The following is an 11,009-nucleotide window of genomic DNA, read 5'->3' on the forward strand; positions in this document are numbered from 1 at the left end:
ACTAAGCGATGTAAGAGATTAGCCAAGCATGACCTTTGTTTGACAAGAACTCTTACAATCAATCTTGGATCCCGAGACTACCACCGACACTCTAAAGATGGATGACAGAGGAATGTGATGGATGATGGTGTTGTAGTGGTGGTGGAGTGGTGATAGGTGTGAGAGAAGTGGTTTGCCAAGGGATGAGTTGCAAGTGAACCAAACACCTCTATTTATAGCTGGAATCAGACCCTTCACACGACCCGTGTCTTTTTTTTCTCTATCTTCATTTAATGATCTGTGCCAGTGCGTATGCACACACGGCCTGTGTGTCAGAGGACACAACCCCGTGGTCTTGTTCTTGTTGTACTTTGACATATTCTACATAACTGCGAGTTGACCATGGCCCAGTGTCTCTTGTTTGCTCTGTTGTCTTGTTCTTCATTGACTATGGAGTGGGCACGACCCCATGCCTTGGTGACACGGCCCCGTGCTTGTCTTCTGATTTGTTGTTTTGGTTTTGGGGTGAAGCTTGGAAGGTACGCATGGTGTGTCAACTTCTCTTCTTTTGTATTTATGTTGGTTTTTGCCGTTAATTTGTTCCTTTTGTACATTTAAGCTCTTTTAATCCTAAAAATCAAAAGTATACAAAGAAACACACTTTTTTCAACATTAGTACGTAAGAATTGATTTTATGCCTTGTTTGATATAATTTATATGTTGCATTTTACGCATATCAGTTTCACACACCTCTAATGGTTTCCTTTTTGGTCACACCCGGAGATTGATCAGGGATCCATTAGGTTTTCTAAGGGTGTCGTATTTTATGATCCGGTTCCATCAAAATTTCCATAGTTGATAGAAAGATTCAAAATCAGGATTTCTAACCTAGGTATTGCTTTTCCTAATCTTGAATTCGTCTAAGTAATTAAGTTGACATTTGGTAGTTTTAGTTCTTCTTAGTTAGCTTTCTTTTGTTAAATCAAACAACCAAAATCCTTGTTCCAAATCAAATCAAATATTTTTTTAGGATAAAAAAGTTTTTTTAAGATAACATTTTTTGGCTATAAATCTAGCATTTAAAAAAAAAGGTTTATATATCTAGTGAGTGTTTGGGATTCCTTCTCAAAAGTGATTTATTAACTTATAGGGTAAATTACTTTTTGAGTACCTGTGTTTTATGGGTTTTAACTAGTTGAGTCCAAAAGCAAAAAGTTTAACGACCTAAGTCCCTATAAGCATTTTCTTTAACCATTTGAGTCCAAATTTCTAACTCCATCCACCAAGTTTGTTAACTACAAAGGTAATTTGGTCATTTACACACAAAGTACAAGTCTTATATGCACAAGAGTATAAGGAACAAGTCTTTAATTCATAAATATTTTAATATTATATATAAAATAAATTATATATATAGTTATACACACACCTGCACTCAAAAGTTTCACACACCTGTCTGTCCATCCCTCCCCTCTTTCTCTCTACCCCTACCACTACCATTAACACCACCGCACCACCACTGCACCACCACCATCCCCACCGCACCTCCACCGCTATCACCACCTTCCGTTGACCGTCAATCACTAGTCACCGCTTGCAAACCGTACCTCCACCATTATCATTGCCTTCCCCACCGTTAACCACCACCACCTCCGCCGTTAGCCACCGTTTTTGGAGCTCAGACTACATGATTAGAGGTCCACACTATTTGATTTTGTTGGGTGAATGGTTTCTTCATTGCTTGTGAGTCTAACAGATCCGAACCAAAATCCCAGAGTCTAACCGCTCTGACTCACAAGATCTTCCCACAGCCACCGTCAGCTCACCATAAATTGCTTGTGGGTTTTTGTTGGGTGAATGGTTTCTTCAAAGAACCCTAATCAAGATTTCTTGCAATCTTCTTGAATCAAACCCAAAAGATACAAACTTTTAGGTTTTTCCAAAGAACCCTAATCAAGATTTTTGCAAACTTCTTGAACCAGACCCAAAAGATTGAAACTTTTGAAGATTTCTGAAGTCGGTGAAACCACTAACCGTATAGAGGTCACCGGAAAAACTTCGTTCCCGCCACTACTGTTGATACAAACCCTAAACGGTGGTGCAGGTGGGTGGCGCTTTCTACTCTCTCGCTCTCTCTCTCTCTCTCTCTCGCTCTCTTTAAAGTTCTAATTGTGTGGCTAACGGGGGTTAGAGAACGAAGGTGGTGGTTCAGCGGTGTTGCAGGTGGGTGGCGGTCAGGTGGTTCTGTTGTCGTGACTTTGGTGGTGGTTTTGTGGTGGATGGTGATTGCAGGTGGATGATTGTTGCCGGATGCCAACTCTAGAGGTTGGTCTATAAGGTTGGCCAGTTTTGATTGAGTGGTCAGAGGATTGGTGGTGGGAGAATGGGGATGATTAAAAGGATACAGGGGATGAGGTTTTATATGGAAGATGTAAAGGGTATTTTGGTCATTTAACAATATTTAACTAAAAAATTCTAACAGTGTCAGAAATTTGGACTCAAATAGTTAAAGAAAATGCTTATAGGGAATCAGGTCGTTAAATTTTTTGCTTTTGGACTCAACTAGTTAAAACTCATAAAACACAGACACTCAAAAAGTAATTTACCCTAACTTATATAAGTTATAAGTCAGAAGTCAGACTTCTCAAAAATGACTTCTCAACACACAAATCTCTCCAAAATAAGCTAACCTAAACACTAAAAAAACAACTTATTAATTTTTATAAGTCATAAGTTGCTCCAAAATAAGCTAACCCAAACACCCCCTATACTCTATATATAATGCATATTCGAGGGGCAATAATGGTCATTTGCCATTTTTTTCAACATGTACAAGCATTTAAAGCTCATTCTACAATCCATGAAAGCACACCAACCCAAAGCTTTTTGAAGCATGATGTGAAGCAGCTTGAATTTTTAGGCGGCCCATATTTTTTGCTTTCAAATTTTGAATTCCAACACTGATCCCCAAATACCATTATCCCGCTTATTCTTTTCATTTGCAAAGGCCAGGAAGAACAAGAGAGAGAGAGAAGGGAAGGAGAATCTCTAGAGAAGGTAGAGGTGGCAAAGGAAACTAGGATTACGGCGAAGGGGTTTCGTTATAAACATGTTAAACTCTGAAATGAAAAGGATGTGTGACAGGTCTGAGTTGAACAAAAACCCTAATGGAGTTTCAAAATTCAAATGTTCTTGTTCCTTCCTTCCTTTTTCATTTATTGTTGTTGTTTTGAAATATTTTCATGGGTTTCTGTTTTTAAAGTATAAATCTTTAGTCTTGCATCATTTTTACCGAGCCCTAATTTAGGTTTTAATTTGAAGTCTATTAATTACGGTTTTTTTTTTAGTGATTCTAACGAGTGTCTTTGTATTAAGGTGGATTTGTTATTGGTGTGGTGTTTGATGTAGGGATTGGGGCCTTAGTCTACCAGCATCAAGAAAGCAGAGAAAGATGTGAAGGATATGGCCAAAAGGATCAATGATTTATGTGGTACGTTTCACTTAAGGGGTGTTTGGGATTTGTTTATGTTATCTGTTTGTTTGATTAGTGGTTTTTGGTACATCATAGTTGTTTATGGTTGTTTGAAGGTGAAGTAACCAGTTTCAGCGTTGGTTATTGAATTTTTTATGTGTAGATCTGAATCTCTGTCTATGACCTAATTGACAAACACTTTAAGCAACTGTTCGCATACATATCCGATTATAAAACCATGTTTCATGCCTGTTTGTGTTCAGAGGTATCGGGTGCTAATTACCCGAAACCCGAACTTAAAACTCAACAAAAAATCGAACATATACTCAATTACACTTCTAACAGTTTACAACTTTATAGTATGATCTTGGTTTAAAAAGCACGCCTTAGGCGTCTTCAACAAGGCTCAAGCCCTTGCGCTTTTGGTAGCAAGTTGTTGTACAACATGCTTTTCAGGTTGTACATGTATGTAATTTCCATATTAAAACATATATAAAGTTTACTTTTTTCTCAATATTGGATAACTGATGCTAGAATCGTGTAGAAAATATACAAAAAGTTGTATAATTATTTACACCTTGGGTATGAAAATCAGTGTGCTTTTTTGTCTGGCGCCTAAGTTTTAGACCTTATCGCTTTTGTGCACGCTTCTTGTTTTTTTAAACCAAGCAGATGGGTTATGATATCTTTTAAGATTATAAAAAATACTACTATATACGGTTTTGTTGCGGGCAATTGGGCGGGTATCACCTAATACTAATACCATACCCGTCCCAAACCCCTTCAAAATTTTTAGAACTAATACCATACCCGAATAGCCATCCGGAATGTTTTGGGATTTTGTGTTAATTGTGGATTTTTTTTGCCATCTCTAATTACAAACAATCCCATAGCAGTGATTTATGGTATATCCTACTACACACACATAATGTGGATACTGTTAGTAAAAAAAGATGCCCAATTTTTTCCTGAACTGGAGTTCTAATCATCTTCAACTTTGACAGGTATTAGGCTATACGGTATGGGGATCGGCTTTGGACCGTCCCCTACCGTCGCCGATCCAACCTCCATGCCGCCCCTCTTCGTCTTCATCTCGTCCCCGTCTTCACCGTCGACATACCGACGTCCAGGACGATCCAAATGGTGGGGCACCTTTTGTTTGTTTGTTTGTTTGTTTGTTTGTTTGTGAATGGGAGGCTTTAGTGAGGTTTCCGGCGGTTTACCGGCGACACAGTGAGGTTTTCCGGCGGTTTTGAGAGAGGAAGAGAGAGGAATAAATAGTAGAGAGAGGAAGGTGATGGTTGTTAGGAAATCGAAAAAGAAAGAGAGAGAGATGATAACTTTATGTATATAATATAATATTTTTTGCTGTACATTTTTTTTTTATTTTAGGTTATATCATTTTTTAATATTAGTGACAATTATAATAGAATATTTAATTATATTGTTGTACATTTTATTATTTTAGGTTAATTATAATAGAATATTTTTGTTAGTTTATTTGTTAAATGTTAAAAAAAAGTAGAAGATTAAAAAAAAAAATAAAAGTGGTGGAGGATGATGACTAGGACCATCCTCCCATGCCCCCTAGTTTTGGAGGATGATCCATCCTTGGGAGGACTATGATGTGTCGCCTACGTGGCGGATCATCCTCCAAGGATGATCCATCACCATACCATGTAGTCTTAAGGAATCAGACACTGGTCTAGCTGCACCTAGCCAATGGGATCTTGTTTCCGATAAACAAATGATGCAAGAGGAGCAACCTATTCAGGTTCATAACTTCATATTACCTTATAACAAAAAAAAACATTTTTTTTCTTTCCGATTTACAAATGTTGTGTTGTTTATGCACGCAGGTGGCTAGATGCACAAAGATAATTAACCCAAACACAGAAGACGCAAAATACGTTATCAGTGTCAAACAAATTGCAAAGGTATTTGAAACTTTGGTTAAGTTTATATTCGTACTATGTTTATATCTGGACCAATTCATCTGATATTTGATTTTTATAAATTTACAGTTTGCTGTTGGGTTGGTGACAAAGTTTCACCAACTGATATCGAAAAAGGCATGCGTGTTGGGTAGGTTGCAGTGTTCATTATTCGTTTTTAACTTTAACGATTTTTCAAAGTAATCATTATTCGTTTTGAGAGATTAGTACAGAGAGATATTAAGGTATGCAACATTTATATCAAATCCTTTTAAACCTTATTAAGAATGTTAAGTTTTGATTAGTTGTACCAATATTGCATGATTTTAATATTTCTAAGTGCATCATGATAGGTGACATAAAGTCTCATTACATAATTTTATCATAATCTACCGAAGGTTTTGTCAGGTCGTGGGAGCATGTTCAGGTATGATCTAAGAAATATTTTATAAAAAGGATCAGTTTGGTTTTAATATGGATTGTCACACTTTACACATATTTAATAATTGTTTTTTCGTTATTTAACCAGTTTACATTCTGCATTGAAAGTGAATTCAAAAAGCATCAGCTTGTTTTAATATGAATGGGTGGTGGTGTTAGTTCGAGAGTTAAATGATGATGATCGGTGGCTGTTGTGGAAGTTACATAAATAGTTTCCGGTCGCAATCAAATTGGTCAACTATGTCAATAGTGTCGGGTCAGCATTTGAGTCTGGTCATCTGCGTCGACACGAGACGGTTACAAGATCATGGGTTTGGTGATGGTTTATGATTTTAGATAATATTTTGTTGCATATTTTTTGTTTTAGTTGGCTGTTGAAAGGTTATTTTGTAGGATGTTTGGTTTAATATGTTCTTTGTGCTTTTGAAGTATTGAATCACATATCTGTGGTGATTATGATTTTAGATGAAATGTTTTGCAAATCTTGTTTGTGGAAAATATTTGCCTAATAGAGATGTTAATGCTGAATTTAAGAGCAAATTGGAGAATTAGAATTTAGAAAAAAAAATAACAAAGCTTGATATTATTCACTACAAAGACCAACACCCTTGCTTAATTAAGTGGGCTTACTTCACGTGGTTGATCTTGCTAGTTCAGAACGAGCCAAAAAAACAGGAGCTGATGGGATGCGTCACGGGAAGCTGGGTCAGCTCAACCATTTTGATGGCCTAAAACAAATTCAAAAACTCAAGGCCTTTTTTCAAAAAATAACACTATTTGAGAAAAAAACCCTCTTTTACTCGGGCTTGGGACCGGCAAAATAAACTAAAAGATTTATTGTTAGCGAAGTTAACTTATTATTTTTTGTATTTTTATATATTTTTTGTATGTGTAAAGATAAGTTTAGCCCAACCCAAATATTATATATAATATTTTTTTTAAGTTGGAGGCCCTATTGATTTAGAGGCCTAAAGCCCAAGCGTCAAAATACTTGGGCTTGGGTCGGCCCTGACGGGAAGGTAGGTTTGTATTATCACATAGTTCATCGTGGCATAATATCATATCATATGCATTATTTCATCAATTTTCTAAATACAAGTGTTTAGTTAGTATATTGAATTTGTTCCGGTTGCTCTTTGTGTTATTGTATCATGGTTGTGTTTTTGTTGGCTTGGCACAGTTTAGTTTGTTTACATCCTTTTAAAACTCTTTAAATCCCCATGACCGGTTTTGAAGTTCCTTAATCAAAAATTTGGATTTTAGTTATGACACAACTAAACTGAACTTTCTCATGCACACCCTTAGAATTACTAACAAGTGTTGTGTTTTCTGTTGCATCGCGAATTTGGTTTTGGTTATGGCTCAAAACCAAACCGCGCCGTACATAGCCCTAAACTCACCAACCTAAGTGATATGTTTCCCGCCGCATCGCGTGGGAAAACGTCTAGTGTATATATATATATATATATATATGTAGAGAGATAGAGAGAGAAACAGGATCAGGAGAAAACAGTTGAAAGTGTGAAAACAGTGAGAACGGATCCTGGCCGAACACGTGGCACGCGATATAATCAATGCGAAGGCGCTTTTTTGTCCTTTTATCCTCTTTTCCAATGCATTTCTCACAACACCGTTGTCATTTATGGCGTGTAGGAATATTTTCGCGTGTAGTTAGAAACAATAACTATCTGGCGTTTTATTGTTTTTTAGATCTGTCTCGATTAATTAATCGGTTTTGTGTTACAAAGTAAATATCTTGGCGTTTATGGCGTCCCCAAATTCATTATAATCAATTAACAATTCAAACATCTTGGCGTCCATGGCGTTTCCAAATTCATTATATACCGTTAACAATTCAAACATTACAATTTTTTTGGCGTTTTGGTAGATCTTTCCAGTTAAATTAATCCCTTATAACTTATAAAGGTAAATCAACAATCAAGTATCATACGTACACTAAATCAACATGGTTAAAGGAGCATACTACTAGCTCTAAGGCTAGGGAAGAATTAAGGATGAAGATGATGATGAATGTGATGGATAAAAGCTCATTGATGAGGTCCTTCAACTTCCAAGGCTTCCCACCTTCTTAAATATGCTTCTTACATCTCTAGTTCACCTTAGATTGTGTTGAATGGATTGAAAAATGGAGAAGGGTGTGTGTGTGTGTCTTGGGCCGTAGGTAGAGGAAAAGAAGAAGAGAATATGGTGTTTGTTTGAAGTGTTGAAACATTAGAGTGAAGACCTTGTGGGTATATAAAACAATCTTCCAACATTAAATTAACCTATGGTTAATATCTACCAAATCATTTAGACATATCTATTAAAATATTCAAAAAAAATCCACATGTGGGCCCTCATGTAACCGGCCTTACTATGCGGGGGGGGGGGGGTATTAGTTTCCAAACATTAGTTAGGGACTTGGTTAGATTGTAAGGGTATTAGTTAGTATTATGTGTGTTTAGGGTTTTTAAGATGTTTATGATGTTCGGTGACCTTAACTAGCTTTGTAATACTAAAACAATGCTTCTAATGAAAATTTGGTGTTTCGGGTAGTGTCCGGTTGTTCGGTTGGTTACCGGTTCGTTAAGTTGCTAATTTGTGCAGTTTAGTGTGCTTTATGTTGTCTTTTATGACAGTTTTGATTCCCGACACTTATCAAAGCATTCTGGGCCATTAAACCATAATTCTGCATTATATTTTGGAGTAAAAAGGCTGAAATTTGCTGAATTTGGTTATTTTCTGCAGAATTCTGCAGTTTTAGTGTGTTTCTGGCACTTTCCGGCACCTAAATCATCGCTAGGAATGCAGTTTTATGATCCCTACTTTCATACACACTATTCTAGTGTAACTCTTGGTTTGGGGCTCATTCTGTGTCTTAACATCACGTCCGTCTGAGTACTGAACTCCCGTCAGTACTTCTAATTTGTCTGATAGCTGTGCTAACTTTGTTTCGTGCACTAATTGAACCATATTGTGTTGCATGCAATAATGATGAACAATCTTGCAACATGAAATGCCTTTGTATGTATATGACAGTAATCAGTAATTCATTCATCCTGTTAATTCAATCATGCATAGTCATTAAAACACAGATTACTGTTTATTATTGTACAAAATACATGGAAAAGTGCCAGTTGTCACATGTAAATCTACTAAGTTTTCCCACTGCATAAGCAATATCAGGCCTTGTGCTGATCATAGCATACATCAAGCATCCTATTGCTTTGGAATATTCAAGTTGAGATATGGGGCTACCTTGATTAGGCATAAGCCTAATGTTAGGATGATGTGCGTGTAGTGTAATATATTTTTAATGTATATTTCAAGCCCTTTTTACACTTTTAGCCAAGTTTTAAATTTATAAAACACGATATTTACTAACACTAAACACACATATGGGCAAGTGCACCCATCGTGGACGTAGTATAGTGTTGGTAAGATACCGAGGTCGTCCAAGGACACAAGAGCTTTTAGTACCGGTTTATCCTCAACGTCTAATCAAATCAAAAAGTTAGAAAAGGTTTTTAAACTAAGAAAATAAAAACTAACTAAATGCTGAAAAATAAAATAAAAATAAAAACAGATAGACAAGATGAATCACTTGAATCCGACTCGTGTGTTAGTATAACCTTTGATTATTTTCGTACTTTTGCACTTGTTTAAGAGATTATCTTAGTTATTGTAGTAGGCCCCTCTTTTGAAGGCGACGTTACCCTCAACCCAGTAGTTTGAGTCAGCAAGGATACAATCCTAAAGGGTTGGATTATTGTAAGATAATGAATTAAGTTATTAATGCAAATTATGGTAGGCCCCGCTTTTGGCGGTGACGTTACCCTCGACTAAGTAGTCTGAGTTAGCAGGGATACAGTCCTAAATAGCCGGGTTATAATATTAATAGTAGTTAACTTATGAGGGGGTCAAAGAGTTTGGATCCCCGCCATCCAATACCTATGGGCATTGAAGGAGATCCTAGTAAATTTGACCCAGATCCCTTGCAGGACCTCTAAACGCTGAACAAGGGCAAGACCCTTACCAAACCGTTCCCTTAACCCCCGACCAGGTAGCCAACATACCTCCATATAGACCGTGGACATATGAATGGTGAAAATCTTTTATTTTATATAGACAGTAAAATAATGCCAAGACACCACGGACAAACGATAAAGAAAGATCACCTTCAACATAAGTAACTAGTTATTAAAGTCATTAATACAAAACCAAATAAAAAGTGCAAAAGATTAAAAATAAAAAGTATTATACTAAACACTTGTCTTCACCAAGTGATGTAAGAGACTTAGGCAAACATGGCCTTGATTGTCAAGAACTCTTACGATCAATCTTGGATCCCGAGACGACTCACACACTCTATGATGGACAATGGATGATGGTGGTGGATGATGGTGTTGTGATGGTGGTGGGTGGTGGATGAAGTGTGAGAGAGGTGGTGTGCCAAGGGATGAGTTGCAATGAAACCAAGCACTCCTATTTATAGGCTGAACAGAAGGCTGGGCACGGCCCCGTGTCCGCTGGACATGCCCCCGTGCCTATCTGACACTCTCTCTCTTCATTAATTGTAATTCACAATCACAATTAATGCGCCTGCTGTACTTTCGCCACGCCCCCGTGTCCGCTGGACACGGCCCCGTGGTGGGCAATAGAAGCTTCTATAGGTTTGTCTTTTCTGCTGCTTCTTGGGCACGACCCCGTGCTGGCTGAGCACGGGGCGTGTTCAGTCTTCTGTCTTCTCTATTTTGCTTGGGAGGATGCCGTTGAGGGGTCGGGCAATCCACTTGTGTTCCTTTTCTTGTATTTATGTTAGATTTAGCTGTCTTTTTGCTTCTTTTGTGAATTTGAGCTCATTTAATCCTGAAAATACAAAAGGAAGACAAAAGCACTCTTTTTCCAACATTAGTACTTAAAAAGGGTTAGTTTTATGCCTCGTTTGATGTAATTTATATGTTGCATTTTACACACATCAAATACCCCTACACTTGAACTTTTGCTTGTCCTCAAGCAAAACTCTTTAATATGTGGCTTACACTCCCAAATGGAATGGGTAGAAGAGAAGGTTTTGGCTTGTCATAGAGTGTCGGGAATCCAAGATCTTTTCGGGCTTTATTTTTATTTATTTACAATCCTATTCGTTATGATTTATTTAGAACATTTCATAGGATGAATTA

The 11,009-nt window shown here is 37.1% G+C and overlaps 2 long non-coding RNA genes across 2 annotated transcripts; both read left to right on the forward strand.

The window, feature by feature from the left end:
- The first annotated feature begins 2,908 nt into the window (after positions 1–2,908).
- LOC118483763 lies at positions 2,909–4,791 on the forward strand. The gene is made up of 3 exons (XR_004871419.1): positions 2,909–3,123; positions 3,388–3,469; positions 4,456–4,791. It is a non-coding gene; the product is annotated as an uncharacterized LOC118483763 (long non-coding RNA).
- Positions 4,792–5,076: 285 nt separating this feature from the next.
- LOC110887188 lies at positions 5,077–5,929 on the forward strand. The gene is made up of 4 exons (XR_004871421.1): positions 5,077–5,225; positions 5,311–5,388; positions 5,476–5,812; positions 5,915–5,929. It is a non-coding gene; the product is annotated as an uncharacterized LOC110887188 (long non-coding RNA).
- Positions 5,930–11,009: the final 5,080 nt, after the last annotated feature.

This window comes from Helianthus annuus, chromosome 11 (assembly GCF_002127325.2).
Source record: "Helianthus annuus cultivar XRQ/B chromosome 11, HanXRQr2.0-SUNRISE, whole genome shotgun sequence".
In the NCBI taxonomy this organism is placed as follows: Eukaryota; Viridiplantae; Streptophyta; class Magnoliopsida; order Asterales; family Asteraceae; genus Helianthus; species Helianthus annuus.